This window comes from Ranitomeya variabilis, chromosome 1 (assembly GCF_051348905.1).
Source record: "Ranitomeya variabilis isolate aRanVar5 chromosome 1, aRanVar5.hap1, whole genome shotgun sequence".
Classification (NCBI taxonomy): domain Eukaryota; kingdom Metazoa; phylum Chordata; class Amphibia; order Anura; family Dendrobatidae; genus Ranitomeya; species Ranitomeya variabilis.
The window spans coordinates 947,457,559-947,475,781 of NC_135232.1; the positions used below are offsets into that span (position 1 = coordinate 947,457,559).

Consider the following 18,223-nt stretch of genomic DNA (forward strand, 5'->3'; position numbering starts at 1 on the left):
CGCCCAAAGATCAGGAGAACTATTTAAAGGAAATGGGCATGGCCCAGCTTCCAATCCGAGGATCAGATAAATTAACCCCGGAGCAGCCAGATGAAAACTAGCCAACGCCAATGAGCAAACAGTGGTCAAACGCAGAATTACCGCTGTCTGTCAGACGACCTGGTCTGAACAGTGTCCGACATGACAGTACCCCGCCTTCTACGAGGGACCCCAGGGCCCTCACGGCTTATAGGACCTGGCTTGTCCGGATGGTGACGATGAAAACACCTGACCAGCCGATCCACATGAATGTCCGAGGCTGGTACCCAGGACCTCTCCTCAGGCCCATAACCACGCCAGTGTAGCAAATATTGTAAAGTGCGGCACACCACACGAGAGTCAACCACCCTGGAGACTTCAAATTCTAGGTTACCATCCACCAAGACTGGAGGTGGCATAGGCGCCGCGTCCACAGAACCCACCACCTTCTTAAGAAGAGACCTGTGGAACACGTTGTGTATTTTATACACCGTAGGGAGCTCCAGTCGGTACGCTACTGGGTTAATGACGGCGGTGACCCTAAATGGACCAATAAACAGTGGACCCAATTTAAGGGATGGTATCTTGAGTCTTATGTTTTTTGTGGATAACCACACCCAGTCATCCACACTCAGGTCCGGACCTGGCACACGCCTACTGTCAGCCACACGTTTGTACCTAGCACCCACACTCAACAGGCGCTGTTTCACTCTCCTCCAGACTGATGACAACTGTGTTCCTAACTGGTCTTCCTCCGGAACGCCGGAAGAGCCTCTCTGACTCAACGTACAAAACTGAGGATGTAGCCCGTAAACACAAAAAAAGGAGACTCCCCAGACGACTCCTGGCGGTGATTATTGATGGCAAACTCAGCCAAAGGAAGAAAGGTAGACCACTCCTCCTGGTTATCAGAGACAAAGCAGCGCAAGTAGGGTTGAGCAACCTTGACTCTTTTAGGGTCGAGTCATGTTTTGCGAAACCCGACTGTTGGAAAAGTCGAGTCGGGCGAAATCGGCCGATTACTGCGCAAAGTCGAGGATCGGCCGGAACACGAAACCCTATGCACTTTAGTGGGGATATTTTTTTTTTTGTCTCTCTCTCTCTCTCTCTCTCTCTCTCTCTCTCTCCTCCGTCCCAGCACTGAAAATTTCGTTTTACACATTCCAAATCGCTACTGCGCACAAGCGATAAAATGATGATGGGCGTACACGCCCTAACCCCTATGTCATCACTGTGCCCACGCTCCTTCATTGGCCGAAAAAATGGCGCTAAACGCGTCATACGACACGCGACTTTGGCGCCAAGATCGCGTACCGCATGGCCGACCCCACACAGGGATCGGGTCGGGTTTCATGAGACGCCGACTTTACCAAAAGTCGGCGACTTATGAAAATGAACGACCCATTTCACTCAACCCTAAGCGCAAGTACTGCTCCAAATTTTGGTTCATACGCTCGGTCTGACCATTTGACTGGGGATGAAACGCAGACGAATGAGACAACTTGATCCCCAGCCGTGAGCAAAATGCTTTCCAAAATTTTGCTACAAACTGAGTACCCCTATCTGACACGATGTCAGACGGAACTCCATGAAGCCTGACCACCTCCTGCACAAACACCTGAGCAAGAGTCTTAGCGTTAGGTAAAGAAGGCAACGACACAAAGTGCGACATTTTTGAAAACCGATCCACAATCACCAAAATGACCGTGTTCCCAGCTGAGGGAGGCAAATCAGTGATGAAATCCATGGAGATTTCCGTCCATGGCTTACTAGGTACCTCCAGCGGAAGTAGTGTGCCAACAGGACGGGAGCGGGGCGTCTTCACCCTAGCGCATGTGGTGCAAGCTGACACATATGAGACCACGTCCTGTCGGATTTTGGGCCACCAAAACCGATGTGACACCAACTCCAAAGTACCTCTAACCCCTGGGTGGCCAGCCAGGACAGTATCATGATGCTCCGCCAACACCTTTAGGCGGAGATGAAGCGGTACAAAAGATTTGTTGATGGGAAGCTCAGATGGTACCTCCTCCTGAGCCTCGGCAATCTCAGCCTCAACCTCGGTAGTGAGGGCTGAAACCACAACACCCTTTTGGAGAATGGGTACTGGGTCTTCCCGAGGTTCTCCCCCCGGAAAACACCTGGACAGAGCATCCGCCTTAGTGTTTTTAGACCCTGGTCTGTAAGTGACAACAAAGTTGAACCGCGTGAAAAACAATGCCCAGCGAGCCTGCCTGGGAGACAGACGCTTGGCAGACTCCAAATACAGCAGATTCTTATGGTCGGTAATAACAGTGACCTGATGTACCGACCCCTCCAAGAAGTGTCACCATTCCTCAAAGGCCAACTTAATAGCCAACAACTCCCTGTTGCCGATATCGTAGTTACGTTCAGCGGACGACAGTTTTTTTGAGAAATAGGCGCACGGATGCAAACCACTCAAGGATGAGCCTTGAGATAGTACCGCCCCCACACCGACCTCAGACGCATCGACTTCCATGACAAAGGGTTTAGATACGTCTGGCTGCACAAGAATGGGGGCTGAAACAAAACTGTTCTTGAGAAATTCAAATGCGCGAACAGCGGCCTCAGGCCAAACGGAGAAATTGGTACCCTTTTTAGTCATGTCAGTTAGCGGTTTAGCAATGATAGAAAAATCCTTGATAAATTTCCTATAGTAGTTAGAAAACCCAAGGAACTGCTGAAGTGCTTTCAGGTTATCAGGACGTTCCCAATGCAGCACCGCTTGCACCTTAGCGGCGTCCATTTTAAAACCAGAAGCAGACACAATATAACCCAAGAACGGCAACTCTTGAGCAAAAAATACACATTTCTCAAGTTTAGCATACAGCTTATTCTCTCTGAGAAGCTGTAACACCTGCCTGACATGATCTAAATGAGCATCACGGTCGCAAGAATATATGAGGATGTCATCTAGGTACACGATAACGAATTTCCCCAAGACATGCGAGAACACATCATTGATGAAATGTTGGAACACTGCAGGTGCATTAGTTAACCCAAAAGGCATCACCAAATTTTCAAAATGACCCTCGGGGGTATTAAAAGCCGTCTTCCACTCATCACCTTGACGGACTCTTATGAGGTTGTACGCCCCCCTAAGGTCAAGCTTGGTAAACCACTTAGCACCTGCCACCTGGTTGAACAAGTCAGGTATCAGTGGCATAGGGTATGGATCACGAACCGTAATCTGGTTCAACTCCCTGAAATCCAAACACGGGCGTAATCCGCCATCTTTCTTCTTCACGAAGAAGAACCCTGCTGCCACCGGCGAGGATGACGGCCTGATGTGCCCTTTGCTCAAACTTTCAGAAATGTAATCCTTGAGCGCTTGTCTCTCCGGACCGGAGATGTTGAACATCCTTGCTTTAGGCAACTTGGCCACTGGTTTAAACCTGATAGAACAGTCATAGGAGCGGTGTGGCGGCAACTCTGAACAACCCTTCTCAGAGAACACATCCGCATAATCCTGAAGTGACTCAGGAACGCTTGAAGTCACAGCGGACACACATGTGGCCAGGCAATTCTTCTGACAGAAATCACTCCACTGGATTATGCCCTGAGTTTTCCAGTCAATCACCGGGTTGTGTGTAGACAACCATGGAAAACCCAGAACCAATTGTGCCAGAAGACTCTTGAGCACCTTACATGTGACCTGCTCGAAATGAAGAACCCCAATGTGGAGTTTAACCTCAGCCATGAACTCAGTAATCTCCCCTGTGGAAGAGGAGCAGAATTGATGGTGACCACACGGATAGGATGAGGCAGTTTTTAAATCTTAAAACCAGCAGTGCGCGCAAACTCCTCATCAATGAGATTTGTGGCGGAACCACTATCCACAAAAATAGTGATTGGTATCTCTCTGCCAGCGACAACAATTTTGGCAGGGAGCATGCATTGAGAAATCATCATGGAGGATATACATAAGCTCAGACTGGACTCCTCCACACCCTCTGAGCTCAGAAGTTTTCCGCCGTTGCGTTTTTCTTTAACAGCAGAGGACAGATATTAATAAAATGACCAGTTTTACCGCAGAAAAAACAGGCTCCCTGCTTCCTGAGTACAGGGGTACGATTCTTAACATGTGACATCCCTGCGATTTGCATAGATTCCGTGGGCTCACCTGCAGCAACCTCACGTGAATCTAAACCTTCACCCACAGGCGGCGTCTCATGATTCCCCTGACGTAAACAGCGATCAATGCGGACAACAAGACTCATAGCGGAATCTAGTGAAGCAGGAGTTTCGTACATCAGGAGGGCTTTTTTAACCCTATTAGAAACTCCATGAATAAAGTGACTACGCAATGCTGGCTCATTCCACTGAGTGTCAACCGCCCAGCGGCGAAATTCAGAACAGTAATCCTCTGCAACACGTTCCCCCTGGCAAATAGTGCGTAACTTAGATTTTGCTAGAGCCATTCTGTCTGGATCGTCGTAAATGTGTCCTAGAGCAGAAAAGAAACCCTCCACTGAGTTAAATGCAGCAGAATCAGACGGCAACGAAAATGCCCATGCTTGGGGATCCCCGCTTAATAATGACAACACCAGGCCCACACGTTGAGCCTCATTACCAGAGGAGATCAGGCGCATACGAAAATACAGTTTGCAAGCTTCACGAAAAGAAACAAATTTACTGCGTTCCCCAGCAAATTTTTCAGGCAAAGGAAACTTGGGCTCATTAACTCCTCCTGTCGCTCCAGCCTGTATATTAGATACTGCTAGTCCCTGTTGCTGCACTGCTCCCCTCAACTCAGTGACCTGTAGGGACAGCGCCTCCAACTGGTGGGTTATGGAAGTCATGGGATCCATGACAAAACACAGAGAAGAGAAAAAAAAAAAAGGAACCCCTTTTTTTTTTGTTAGGCCGATTATAATGTCACGGGGATACAAGGAGGGCGAGAGCTAATAACCCGGGCCCCTGCAATTTCCCTCAGACTAGGGAAACCCTGTCTGACCCTCTACCTGAAGTTTACACTGAAGGTGTGCATGTTCAGGCCTCCACCCTCACCCTAACTCCTGATTCAGTCCTAGACTGAATACCACCGCCCACCACCCAGTGAATGCAATAGACCAATACCCACAGTTATAACAAACAAGGATAAAGGAAAATATACACCACGCCGCAGTCAATCTGGAATACACTATAACGGTGCAGGGCAAAATAAATACAAATATAGGAAGGAGTAAATAAGACAAGGAAAATACACCGCCAGCAACGATTCTCCAACAACCAGCTCTCCACTCCGAACCGAGATAATTACGGATAAGACAGACGCTATAATCGGCGACGCCCAAAGATCAGGAGAACCATTTAAAGGAAATGGGCATGGCCCAGCTTCCAATCCGAGGATCAGATAAATTAACCCCGGAGCAGCCAGACGAAAACTAGCCGACGCCAAAGAGCAAACAGTGGTCAAACGCGGAATTACCGCTGTCTGTCAGATGACCTGGTCTGAACAGTGTCCGACATGACAGGGAGGGGGTTAATGCTTTGCACCTGCAGATTACCACTATGGCTACAAGTAAGTAGCATTCTTGCAGGTGACAGCTTCTCTTTAATGTTGTGCTGCTTCTCCTATTGCCTCCTCTTACTTTTCTCCTCTGAATGACTTAATGCCTCTTTAGCCCACTCTTTGGTTAATGTTACGGTAATGGCACCATATGCGATAATATGTGAGTAAAACTTCTATCTGCTTCATTAGATTGATGTGCATGCATTAGATCCATGTCTACCGGCACTGACAGCACAGAAATAACTAATCACCATAGTAACTCACAACATATAAAACTCCAGAAGAGAAAAAATGCATTAATAGGGTGACAGGCTCATGGAAAGTTTTAGCACATAGTAACAGCATCTACAAAGTTAAATAAAGTGCTCCTCACATAGAATAGCAGTGAGATGCCATCTGCTAAGAAGCAGGTCTTTTAAGAAAATTCTCTTGTTATGGGGAAGCATCACTGCAATGAAAGTTTCTTGTCTAACCTAAAAACACCATACTGTGCACGAATAAGAGCAAACCCCATCCATAAGCAGAGAAGAATAGCACTTCCTAGATCACAGGCAGTATATGACAGCATGTACTAGTCTTTACACGGCAGACTATACACTATGTAAACTATGCATGGTTTCACACAACAATTTTTGGTATTTTTTTGTGCATTTTTGGATGCAGTTTTTTCACTTGAAGCCAAAAGTGAATCCAGCAGGAAGCAGAAGACCTCCTTATATACTGTATTTCATTTTTTTCTCTCAATCTACTCTTAATTAAAAAATAAATGGATGAAAAACTGCACCAAAATCTGTGATTTTTTTTTCAATACATTCAGTATGACAAATCACCCTAGGAAATTAAGACAGATTTTAAATTAAGATGTAAAAATAATATATTTATTTTTTTTTTAGCTTGGTTTCACTCGAGCAAAGACACACTTATGACTGCAGTATATGCCTTAATAGTCTAAAACTAATCTGAAATGCCCTTCTTATTCCATCAGTTCCTCCTTAGCTTCCCTTGAAGAAGGGGTTGTACGAAGATTGCAATTTATCACCCATCCAAAGGGTAGGACATTTATTGATAATTTCTGGTAATCCCAATATCAAGAGAATAGGGTTCCTGTGTCTCCCACTTCAATGGAGCTTAACTATCTCCTTCATTCCACATGCAGTGAACATGCTCAGCTGCTGCATCATTCAAACAATTTTAGTAATTGTGAGGGACCAAGTGGTTTGACTCCCACTGGCCAGGAGCTATGGTATAAGCTATATATGGCATATTCCTATGGATAGGTGGTAATTTGCAATCTTGGTACAACCATTGACACCTTTATTCTAGGTTTGTGTCCTAGGTAAATGATTCAGCCAGGGATCATATAGACGATACTAGACCAGCTCCACCCTCGAATGGCTATTTTCAGCTCTACTTCAGTTGATTAATAGATCTCTCCTGATGTACACACAATGGAGAGAACTGTTAATCACCTGTATCAGCGCTGAAAGAAACTGGTCGGGAGTGGCGCCAGATTTGTCTGGTTTCCGGTTTTGGTCCCTGGCTGGAACTTCAAAGTATATTCTTTCTGAAATGCTGGAGTACTTAAGAGAAAATTATACCTGGCTGCAATCATACAGCTTGGCTCTGATTCACTGTGCCCACTGTTTCGGCAGCAAGAATCAGGTGACAGGTTCCCATTATTCAAATTGCATAATAGTTTATGTATGTTTAAGCATTATATCGGATTTAAAGAGATTCACTTTAAAGATGAAATTAGTATATTCAGTATTTTAAAAGGCAATTATATAGTCTCCAGTTTTAAAGACATTATATATATATATGTATATACACACTGCTCAAAAAATTAAAGGGAACACTAAAATACCGCATCCTAGATATCACTGAATAAAATATCCCAGTTGTAAAGTGGAAATGCCTCAAAACAAGGAAATGATGCTCAGTAGTGTGTGTGGCCTCCACGTGCCTGTATGACCTCCCTACAATGCCTGGGCATGCTCCTGATGAGGCAGCGGATGCTCTCCTAAGGGATCTCCTCCCAAACCTGGACTAAAGCACTCGCCAACTCCTGGACAGTCTGTGGTGCAATGTGACGTTGGTGGATGGTGCGAGACATGATGTCCCAGATGTGTTCAATCGGATTCAGGTCTGGGCAATGGGTGGGCCAGTCCATAGCTTCAATTCCTTCATCTTGCAGGAACTGCTGACACACTCCAGCCACATGAGGCCTGGAATTTCCTGCATTGGGAGGAACCCAGGGCCAACAGCACCAACATATGGTCTCACAAGGGGTCTGAGGATCTCAACTCGGTACCTAATGGCAGTCAGGCAACCTCTGGCGAGCACGTGGAGGGCTGTGCAGCCCTCCAAAGAAATGCCACCCCACACCATTACTGATCCACTGCCCAACTGGTCATGCTGAAGGATGTTGCAGGCAGCAGATCACTCTCCACGGCACCTCCAGACTCTGTCATGTCTGTCAAATTTGCTCAGTGTGAACCTGCTTTCATCTGTGAAGAGCACATGGCGCCAGTTGCAAATTTGCCAATCCTGGTGTTCTGTGGCAAATGCCAAGCGTCTGCACTGTGTTGGGCTGTGAGCACAACCCCCATATGTGGAAGTCGGGCACTCAGACCATCCTCATGGAGTCAGTTTCTAACTGTTTGTGCAGGCACATGCACATTTGTGGCCTGATGGAGGTCATTTTGCAGGGCTCTTGCAGTGCTCCTCCTGTTCCTCCTTGCACAAAGGCTGAGGTAGTGGTCCTGCTCCTGGGTTGTTGCCCTCCTAAGGCCCCCTCCACATCTCCTGGTGTACTGGCCTGTCTCCTGGTAGCGCCTCCAGCCTCAGAACACTATGCTGACAGACACAGCAAACCTTCTTGCCACAGCTCCCATTGATGTGCCATCCTGGATCAGCTGCACTACCTGAGCCACTTGTGTGGGTTGTAGCATCCATCTCATGCTACTACGAGTGAGAAAGCACAATCAACATTCAAAAGTGACCAAAACATCAGCCAGAAAGCATTGGTACTGAGATGTGGTCCATTCCATTTGCACAACAGCATGTGAAATGGATTGTCAAACAGTATTGCTTCCTAAATGGACAAATTTATTTAACTGAAGTTTGATTTACTTGGAGTTATATTTTGTTGTTTAAGTGTTCCCTTTATTTTTTTGAGCAGTGTATATATTTATATATACACACATAGATACATATACAGTCCTGCTTATCGTCAATGGAATATCTTCTGAAAAAAAAGAATAAAGTGAAACAGTTTTTTGTATAGAGCACTCGTGTTAAATACAACAAAGCAAACGATAAACAATAATTTCAAACAAAAAAAATGGGAGGGAAATACCAAAAAACCTAAAGCTTGCTGTGACACTTGTATTGGCACCCTTTACATTAAATTAGTATGGAAACACATTTTGACTTGCCTATAGTGATGGGCGAGTGTGCTCTTTACTCGAGTTTCTCCGAGCATGCTCGGGTGGTCTCCGAGTGTTTCGGCGTGTCCGGAGATTTAGTTTATGTCGACGCAGCTGCATGATATGCGGCTGCTAGACAGCTTGAATACATGTGGGGATTACCTAACAAATAGGCAACCCCCACATGTATTCAGGCTGTCTAGCTGCTGCAAATCATGCAGCTGCATCGACTTAAACTAAATCTCCAAGCATGCCAAAATACTCAGACAATCCGAGCATGCTCGGAGAAACTCGAGTAATGCGCATACTCGCTCATCACTACTTGCCTGTAGTAAATCACAAATGGGAATCAACTGTGTTTAATTGCCGGTGCCCATGTGACATGAATTAGCCAATGAATGATGACTTCAGTGTTTTAAAAAGCCACATGCTAGGCCCTGTTTCTTTGTCACAATGGTGAAGACATAGGAGCTATCTGAGGACATCAGAACTGCTATTATTAGCAAACACAAGACTTCCAAAGGGTATAAGGCCATCTCCAAAGACCTTGGTATTCCAGTTTGAACAGTGTGCAATGTTATTAAGAAGTCTGCCAAGCATGGTACAGTCAAGAACCTCCCTGTCTTCGAAGGTTGTTGTGAATGGTGGCAATAACACCATATCAAACATCCAAAGACCTGATGGTCAACCTGGAGCAGGCTTGGGTCATGGTTTTAATAAGTTCCATATGCCGCACAATAAGCCAAGCAGAACTTTATGGGCAAAGGCCAAGGAAGAACCCATTGCTGAAGAAAAGACATAAAATGGAATGACTGATCTTTGCCAAAAAGTACCTTGACAAACCACAATTCTTCTGGGAAAATGTTCTGTGGACAGATGACACAAACATAGAGGTTTTTGGCAATGCAAAGCAACAGTTTGTTTACAGACGGCACAATGAACCTTAACACCCTACCAACAGTTAAGCATGGTGGAGAATCCATAATGCTGTGGGGTTGCTTTGCTGTGTCTGGCAATGGAGAATTATCAAGAGATTTTAGAGCGAAAAGTTCTACCCAGTGTAAGAAAACTTGGTTTGAGTCGAAGATCATGGGTCCTCCAGCAAGTCAAAGACCCAAAGCACACATCCTAAAGTACACAGAAATGGTTGAAAAAGAAAAACTGGACTGTTTTAAAATGGCCAGCAATGAGTCCTGACCTCAATCCCATTGACAGTCTTTGGGGTCAGATGAAATCTGTCATTGGGAAAAAGAACCCTGCAAACATTCAAGAGCTTCAGCAAACTGTAAAGGAAGAGTGGGAGAAAATACCAGCTGAGAAGTGCAAGAAGCTTATAGATGGCTACAAGAAATGTTTGAAGCCTGTCAACAGTGCTAAAAGGTGTGCAACCAAGTATTAATTTGCGTGCCTTTAAACTGCACATGCTGTTTTTTCTTTGAAATTGCAACATGAAAGTAGAAAAACAATGTTTTATTGTTCTATTTCTTTGGGCCACTAATTAAAAAATCCTGAGGATATAACTTTAGTATATTTCCATTTATTTCTGAAGATATTGTACCATCTATGAAAAAAATTGAGGGCTGTCAATAATTTTAAGCAGCATTGTATGCAAATTACAAAATACCTCTTATCTAGAAAGAAAGTAGTCCTTTATCATATTGCAAGCCATGTTAAAAGTTAAATAGCTCAATATATGTTAGAGCAGGCACCATCCAATATAAAGATTCGGGATCACCTATTGCATACTCACATAAGATACAGCAAAAAGAGGAAAGGTATGCAATAAAAAATGGGATCACCAATACAATAATGCAAAATAACAATTTCTTTATTGAGAACAGGAAAGAATGTGGGGTCATCACAACAGAGACCCTAATCACAGGACAATAAAACAATCCTTACTTAAGAATTGGCCCAATATTTATGGACGTAACTGTTTATCACCCATGGTAATTCTGCTTCATGTCACCTGGCTTATCCATGGTTTTTTTCCCCCTCCTTTTTTTTTTTTTTCTCTATACTATGTTGTGCATAAATATGTGATTCTTCAGAATTTGTTGTAGTCTTTGCCTGATGAAGAGACGTATGTAGTCTCGAAAGCTTGCATTTTGTTACCATCTTTTCAGTTAGCAATTAAAAGGTATCAACCACTGAGGACTCTCAATTCTAAATATTTTTTTATTGAGAACAACACACAAAACACATTAAAAACACTTAAAAGGCCTCCACCACATGAGTAGAGTGTCCTGGTCCAGGACACTGATGTGGTCAATGGGGTACACTATGCCCAGCACACCAGAAATTTAGCATGTTACTTTTGGTGAGATACTTTGTGCAGTCTGCAGCCGGGGCTCTTGTTGAAAGCTGGTGACAGGCTGATGTTTATGGCTCTAGGATTATCTGGTGGCACTTTGCTAACACTATTACCAGTTTGCATAGACTATAGGTGGTGAGACAAAATAGAACAGCACTAGCACACCTAGTATTTTGGGCAGCAAAAAATTTTTTGGGCCTGCCATATGTACTCTTTCTAGTACCTCCTTCATACAATTTTTGTGTGCTGCAGTCTGTGGGGCTCATTGGGCTGCTCAAGTATATCTCCTACTATTGTGGTGTGCTTATACATTAGGTGGCATATATTATGATTGTACCTATGCATATTACCATTTACGGACTTTTGACCTAGGAACGGTTACAACTGTGGTCAAGGTCTATTGTATATTATATGTGGCCTATCAGTGTATTCTTGTGCAATATATTGTTTTTGTAAAGTTGTATTGTGGACCCGCCACCTCTACTCATGTGGTGGAGGCCTTTTAAGTGTTTTTAATGTGTTTTGTGTGTTGTTCTCAATAAAGAAATTGTTATTTTGTATAGCATTATTGTATTGGTGATCCCATTTTTTATTGCATACCTTTCCTCTTTTTGCTAAAAGTTAAATAGCTACTTCTAAAGTTATGTACATATGCTGGTGGTATTTTTCTTGAAACATCTTCTTTGGCTTCTTCCCCGTCATTTTCTTTGTGACTTTTTTGCTAAATTGTGCATATAAATTACTGGAAGCCGCTGTGACTGGTCAGGTCACATCTTTAAGTAACTGCATAGCTTTCACAACCTGAAGAGGTAAAAAACACCTCAAAAAGACAAAATATTTGCATAGCAAGTCATTTTGACATGGCAGTGCATATGTTCATTCCTTTTTGTCGTTTTTATAGTGCTTTTTCAGGTGGGCACTAGGCAGGAACCACCTGAAAAAAAGTCATGTGCATATACACTAATAAGTTGAAACAGAGAGACAGCTTTCCTTCCTTCCAGAGGAGAGTGAGGAGAGTGAATTTGCATTTTTTGTCCAAGGAACATAGACCAGCCTTCAAGACTTTCCACACCAGCTGACAATCTCTACGTAGACAAACAGTACTTCTTATCCCTAAAACCTATGAAACCTTTGATAATGACACCCATACTATGCTACTGATCAAAAGATAAGCAAGACATAAGACGCCATGTGTTAGGTGTCGAGTTCCCGCCTCTGCACAGGGGGAATCTCGAACCATCTCCGCTGCGGTCTCCCATTCTTCTCCAGCCGCAGTGGAGTCTGCTCAACGGAGATGTCAGTCCCAGCGTCTTGCTCAGTCTCACTCTGTGCATAGGGTTACTGCTGTTTTTTCAGCTTCTGCCATTGAAGCCAGTGCTGGGCAGCGGCGAGCAGACGCTTTTGGGACTAAGTCTTGCTTTTCCCCTTCTGAGCATGCCCAGGGCAAGATCTCCCATTGGAGATCGAGGGTCACATGCTCAGATACTGCAGCAGATCCCATTGGTCCTCCAGGAAGGTCCTGAAGGTGCTCAACTTCTGTGGCAGCTTCCCATTGGTCCTTCTGGGAAGGTCCTGTACATGCTGCAGCTATAAAAGGTTCACATGACTTCACAGCCATGCGCTAGTGTACATTTGTATATGTGTGTGTGTTGATAAGTGCAAGTCGTCCTTAAATATCCCATCCCTATTGAATGACTGCTCGCGTAAGGTGGATTGATATCTAGTGCCCGACTTAGCATCAGCACGTAACACACAAAACAGCATCTATTGCGTCTATTGTGACCTCCAGTGCGGCGCCTTGCGCTTTCCTGACCCAAGCCTGGGTGGTTAGTGGCGTCCGCCAGTGCGGCACCGCACGCACTCTCGTGCAACTTTATTAATATTATTTCTTTCTCTCTGACACCCCAGTTGCGGTGTCGAGTGCAAGAGGTCTATATGAACTCAAATCTTGTGTGTTGGGATTGAGTTCTGGGACTCCTTGCTTGCACTCTTGGTGGGGTACCGCAGCCCTATGACGCAACAGGGTTCACTTCCTCCACCCAGGCAGAAGTTAATCCGTGTGTATCCACATTGTACCGCCATATAGTCCGTCATTACTTAGCAGCAGGTTCCATCTCTGCACGGTGGACCCCGGGCTGCGAACACACCTTACTCTATCTATTCTAATTATTTGGTGCGTTCCACTAGCCCTAACACCATGGTGTTGTACCGTTTTTAATCCTTTTATAATCTGGTATCTTATTTTAAAGTGAAATGAGCAATCAACCTCACGTGACAAGCACTCGATCATGCCTTCTTTCTATAACAAATGGCTGCCATCTGTATCATTTAGAATATCTTTTCCAGCTTGAAAATTAACTTCCCTGAAAGTTAAAGCTAAAATCAAAACTCAATAGCACACAACATTAATCTGACATCTGACACTGGAAGGGTTTGGCGATATGATTCAGTACCACCAGCTGCATTTAATGTCCTACGCGTCTCTGATTTCCTGAAATTCCCATGTTTATTGTAACAATGGAGAATTTTAACTGCATCGGTCAATTAGACTGTCTACTAAACTGCAATATTGAGATATCACTCCACAAACGTGATCATAAATTACATAGGATAGTGGACCCACGGAGAAATAAAATTAATCTTTTACTTCTGAATGCTACCAGCACACAAATCAACAAACAGCTTCTCAAATGTCTGGGGAACAACCATCATTAGCTGTGTCAGACGCTGTGAATGTAAAGTACCACTGGTGCAGTGCCGCTATCAAAACAACAAACATGCCATGCATTTCAAGCACACAAACCCGGGAATGTGAGATTAATGTCCTGTTGGGTCAGATTGAAAGGATGTGTCTGTGCAAAAATAATAAAGATGGAAAAAAATAAAGAGACGAAAATTTAAAGAGAAAACTCATTGTTAAACTGGATGTGTCGTCTTCAATATCTATTTGAGTTGCATCAAGGAACTAATTTTCACTGCTCAGCACTTATCTTGGATGCCCTGCTGTGCTCATATAGCTGGAGAGGAAACAACTCGGCCTTGCGTTAGAAATTTTTTATTAGGAGTTTAGCAAAAGGTAAACTTCTAGGGAAAAAAAAATCTTTTTTGAGATGTAAACCATATTGTGACACCTGTCACGGCACGGCTGGTAGATTTCATTCTATCCAGGGCAGAGTCTAATGAATATTAAGCAATTCCGAACATTTGCTTGTGCAGATAACCAGGTATGCTACATTTAGTAGATCGAAGAAGACTGCGCTTTGTTTATCACACACCAAGTTGTGCTGAGAACAGAAATCATAGTTCTGCAAGAGACTTTTAAATTAAATATAAATTATTTACTTAGCTCCCAAACTCCGGATCAGTGGCTGGGAAAGAGATAAGATGTCAATTTACTAAAAAGGGAAATGAGACAACCACACAAACTGAATACCAAAAACATTTGGACCTGCTTTGACTAAATTAATTTTAAGAAGCAACAAGAAATATAATTTAATGTTTTTTTTCAATGTTTTTTCACAATCTTTTGACTTCTTAAAATCAATTTATGCCTGGGGCAGCACAGTGGCTCAGTGCAAAGCAGCTGTGCAGCGTTGGGGTCCTGGGTTCTAATCCCACCAAGGACGTTTGCAAAAATTCAAAAAATTTGTACATTCTCCCAGTGTTTGCGGGGGTTTCCTCCACTTTCCTCCCATGCTCCAAAGGCATACTGGTAGGGAGTTTAGATTGTGAGCCCCAGTGGGCACAGTGAAGATTAAGTCTATAGATCTCTGTGGTAATTAATTGTGCTCTATAAGTGAGTAAAATACATAAATACACCATTTCGCAATAAAGTCTAAACATTAACAGCTATATGAAAAAATAAAATAAAAAATGATTAGCTCAAAAAATACCAAAAAGGAGGACCATAAGGTTTACCAAAGAAAATGTAGGAACAAACAGAGTCCTCCAGAATAGACTCTCATAAAGAAATAATTTTATTAAAGTACATACATTTAGTAAAAAGCACATTAAAGGTTGGAAATGCATCTTAACCACAAAGATGATGAGAAAAAACGCAAACACTGTACATGATAATGATATAATAAGCTGAGTACAATAATGCAAATTATGCAAGATAGCATGCATCAAATAATACTCCAACAGACAGTTTAAAGAGAGATGTAAAAACCTGATAATAAAAATGGGGTAATAATGAGTATAATAACATCTATGCTGGTCATATAAGTAATATGGCCAATCCACAATGTAGTGTGGAGATTAGGTAAAGTGCATAGTGCAACAAAATCAAATAAAGCATAAATAAATCAATCAAATATCTGATTACATATCTAGTATCTGATTACATATCAATTGTGTCCGCTTTTCATCTGAGGGCAAAGGGTATGAGGAGAACATTTTTTATCATAGTATAATCGAACCAGTAAAGTCCATAGCCCTCAAAGGAAAATCAAAACACAATGTGCACACCATGGCTTGGACTGGTCAAATAGACCGCGATACCAGCACAGAAAAATATCAAAGGTAATTAAGATACAACCTGTCTGAAGTCACGTACCAGTGTACCCCTTAATACGCGTTTCGATATTCAATCTTCCTCAGAAGGGGTGCATTTGCTTCCCTGTGGACTGGACCGTCTATTTAAGGAGATCTAGATCAAGAAACGCCTCTAGCAATTAGAGGCACCTGTCTATCTCCAGGATATACTCAGCCCCATCTTGTGTGAGTCAACCGGAAGTGCCCGTTGTGTCATATCGTTATGGCAACAAGTGCCTACACCACCATATGCCATGCACTGGAAGTGTCCATAATAACAATAGTGCCCGTGAATAACAAATGCAAAAAAAGATATGAGTCCTGCCTCCGGAGTGTCAAGAGTATTAGGTAATCACAGCAATAAAATGCTTGTCTAATTAGAGACGCTTATCTATGTTTCTGTGTGCGCAAACCGGATGTGAGCTGCGCCATCTTGAATAAATTATTTAAATACATCTCGAGCCTGCACATAGCGTCATGTTGCTATGGTAGTACATATAAACATGCCCAAGAACTAAGCGTGATAAAGATAACGAGCCCATGATGATTTAAATACCCAGGGGGAATTTGTTTTTATATATATATTTATACCTATATGTAATACATACATGCACACACATAGTGAATGTGTGTGCATATATATATAACCAAAATAAAGCACACACATGGTCAGATAAGAGAGATAGATCCCTGCAGAGTTGTGGAGGGATAAAAAACTGACTAGTAATACCAAGATTTGGGATATCCGACCATGTTTGTTCCTACATTTTCTTTGATTAACAGCTATATGGTAAGGTTAAAAAAGAAAGATTCATTCAGCTTAATAAATTATCCTACAAGCCATATCCTATCCTATCATATCCTTATTAACTTCAATGTAGTAATCAGAATAAATCTCTGGATTAGTTACCCATCACAACAGTCTCCTACAGATACCATGTCTTTGTATGATGTTTCTCTCAATGCAGACCTCTTTTAACCCCTTCACCCCCAAGGGTGGTTTGCACGTTATGGACCGGGCCAATTTTTACAATTCTGACCACTGTCCCTTTATGAGGTTATAACTCTGGAACGCTTCAACGGATCCCGGTGATTCTGACATTGTTTTCTCATGACATATTGTACTTCATGATAGTGGTAAAATGTCTTTGATATTACCTGCGTTTATTTGTGAAAAAAACGGAAATTTGGCGAAAATTTTGAAAATTTTGCAATTTTTCAACTTTGAATTTTTATGCAATTAAATCACAGTGATATGTCACACAAAATACTTAATAAGTAACATTTCCCACATGTCTACTTTACATCAGCCCAATTTTGGAACCAAAATTTTTTTTTGTTAGGGAGTTATAAGGGTTAAAATTTGACCAGCAATTTCTCATTTTCACAACACCATTTTTTTTTAGGGACCACATCTCATTTGAAGTAATTTTGAGGGGTCTATATGATAGAAAATACCCAAGTGTGACACTATTCTAAAAACTGCACCCCTCAAGGTGCTCAAAACCACATTCAAGAAGTTTATTAACCCTTCAGGTGTTTCACAGGTATTTTTGGAATGTTTAAATAAAAATGAGCATTTAACTTTTTTTTCACACAAAATTTACTTCAGCTCCAATTTGTTTTATTTTACCAAAGGGTAACAGGAGAAAATGGACACCAAAAGATGTTGTACAATTTGTCCTGAGTACGCCAATACCCCATATGTGGGGGTAAACCACTGTTTGGGCGCATGACAGAGCTCGGAAGCGAAGGAGCGCCATTTGACTTTTCAATGCAAAATTGACTGGAATTGAGATGGGACACCATGTTGCGTTTGGAGAGCCCCTGATATGCCTAAACATTGAAACCCCCCACAAGTGACACCATTTTGGAAAGTAGACCCCCTAAGGAACTTATCTAGATGTGTGGTGAGCACTTTGACCCACCAAGTGCTTCACAGAAGTTTATAATGCAGAACCGTAAAAATAAAAAATCATATTTTTTCACAAAAATTATCTTTTCACCCCCAATTTTTTATTTTCCCAAGAGTAAGAGAAGAAATTGGACCCCAAAAGATGTTTTACAATTTGTCCTGAGTACGCTGATACCCCATATGTGGGAGTAAACCACTGTTTGGGCGCATGGCAGAGCTCGGAAGGGAAGGAGCGCCATTTGACTTTTCACTGCAAAATTGACAGGAATTGAGATGGGACGCCATGTTGCGTTTGGAGAGCCACTGATGTGCCTAAACATTGAAACCCCCCCACAAGTGACACCATTTTGGAAAGTAAACCCCCTAAGGAACTTATCTAGAGGTGTAGGGAGCACTTTGACCCACCAACTGCTTCACAGAAGTTTATAATGCAGAGCCGTAAAAATGAAACAAACATTTTTTTTCCCACAAAAATT

General features: G+C 42.8%; 1 protein-coding gene and 1 long non-coding RNA gene across 6 annotated transcripts in view; one reads left to right on the forward strand and one right to left on the reverse strand.

Annotated features, from left to right (window-relative positions):
* Positions 1–18,223, reverse strand: part of INPP4B (inositol polyphosphate-4-phosphatase type II B) — a 1,036,387-nt gene that overhangs the window by 344,001 nt on the left and 674,163 nt on the right. The window lies entirely within an intron of this gene.
* LOC143791716 (uncharacterized) overlaps positions 15,877–18,223 on the forward strand; it is a 53,888-nt gene continuing 51,541 nt past the window's right edge. The window contains exon 1 of the long non-coding RNA XR_013219908.1: positions 15,877–16,180. This is a non-coding gene — a long non-coding RNA (uncharacterized LOC143791716). The remainder of the gene's footprint in view (positions 16,181–18,223) is intronic.